Source organism: Arachis duranensis, chromosome 9, assembly GCF_000817695.3.
Source record: "Arachis duranensis cultivar V14167 chromosome 9, aradu.V14167.gnm2.J7QH, whole genome shotgun sequence".
NCBI lineage: Eukaryota > Viridiplantae > Streptophyta > Magnoliopsida > Fabales > Fabaceae > Arachis > Arachis duranensis.
Genome location: NC_029780.3, coordinates 28,189,536 through 28,191,494, shown reverse-complemented (window position 1 = coordinate 28,191,494; position 1,959 = coordinate 28,189,536).

Genomic DNA, 1,959 nt, shown 5'->3' with positions numbered 1-1,959 from the left:
AAAATCATTAACTACTTTTTCAAAATTATTTTCGAATTCTTCCTCTCTTCTCTTCTTCTATTTATTTATTTATTTACTAACACTTCTCTTCACCTCTCTTCATCTCCAATCGCTGCCTCTATCCTCACCCTTATTTATTTACTATTTATTTATTCCTTTCTTCTTCTACTAATAATAAGGATCCTCTTTGTCCAGATATAGAGGATTCTTCTTCCTTTTCTTTTTCTCTTCTCTCTCATATGAGCAGGAACAAGGAAAAAGACACTCTTGTTGAAGCTGATCCTGAACCTGAAAGGACTCTGAAGAGGAAACTAAGAGAAGCTAAATTACAACAATCCAGAGACAACCTTTCTGAAATTTTTGAACAAGAGAAGGAGATGGCAGCCGAACCCAACAACAATAATGCAAGGAGAATGCTAGGTGATTTCACTAAACCAACGTCCAAGTTTGATGGAAGAAGCATCTCAATTCCTGCCATTGGAGCAAACAATTTTAAGCTGAAACCTCAATTAATTGCTCTAATGCAACAGAACTGCAAGTTTCATGGACTTCCATCTGAAGATCCTTACTAGTTTTTAACTGAGTTCTTGCAGATTTGTGAGACTGTAAAGATGAATGGAGTAGATCCTGAAGTCTACAGGCTCATGCTTTTCCCTTTTGCTGTAAGAGACAGAGCTAGAACATGGTTAGACTCACAACCTAAAGATAGCCTAGACTCCTGGGATAAGCTGGTCACAGCCTTCTTGGATAAATTCTTTCCTCCTCAAAAGCTGAGCAAGCTTAGAGTGGATGTTCAGACCTTCAAGCAAAAAGATGGTGAATCCCTCTATGAAGTTTGGGAAAGATACAAGCAGATGACCAAAAAGTGTCCTTCTGACATGTTTTCAGAATGGACCATATTAGATATATTCTATTATGGTCTATCTGAGTTTTCCAAAATGTCATTGGACCATTCTGCAGGTGGATCTATTCACTTAAAGAAAACGCCTGCAGAAGCTCAAGAACTTATTGACATGGTTGCAAATAACAAATTCATGTACACTTCGGAGAGGAATTCCGTGAATAATGGGACGCCTCAGAGGAAGGGAGTTCTTGAAATTGATGCTCTGAATGCCATATTGGCTGAGAACAAAGTGTTAACTCAACAAGTCAACATGACTCTCAAAGTCTGAATGGATGGCAAAATGCATCCAACAGTACTAAAGAGGCAGCTTCTGAAGAAGCTTATGATCCCGAGAATCCTGCAATAGCAGAGGTAAATTACATGGGTGAACCTTATGGGAACACCTATAATTCATCATGGAGAAATCATCCAAATTTCTCATGGAAGGATCAACAAAAGCCTCAACAAGGCTTTAATAATGGTGGAAGAAACAGGCTAAGCAATAGCAAGCCTTTTCCATCATTATCTCAGCAACAGATAGAGAATTCTGAACAGAGCCCCTCTAACCTATCAAATATAGTCTTTGATCTGTCTAAGGCTACTTTAAGTTTCATGAGTGAAACAATATCCTCCATTAGAAATTTGGAGGCACAAGTGGGCCAGCTGAGTAAGAAAATCATTGAAACTCCTCCTAGTATTCTCCCAAGCAATACAGAAGAAAATCCAAAAGGAGAGTGCAAGGCCATTGATGTAATCAATATGGCTGAATGCACAAGGGAGGAGAAGGACAAAAATCCTAGTGAGGAAGACCTCCTGAGACGTCTCTCAAACAAGAAGGAGTTCCCTATTAAGGACCTAAAGGAATCTGAGGCTCATATAGAGACCATAGAAATTCCACTAAATCTCCTTCTGCCATTCATGAGCTCTGAAGACTATTCTTCCTCAAAAGAGGATGAAGATGTGACTGGAGAGCAAGTTGCTCAATATCTAGGAGCCATCATGAAGCTAAATGCCAAGTTGTTTGGTAATGAGACTTGGGGAGGTGAACCTCCCTTGCTCATTAGTGAACTAGATAC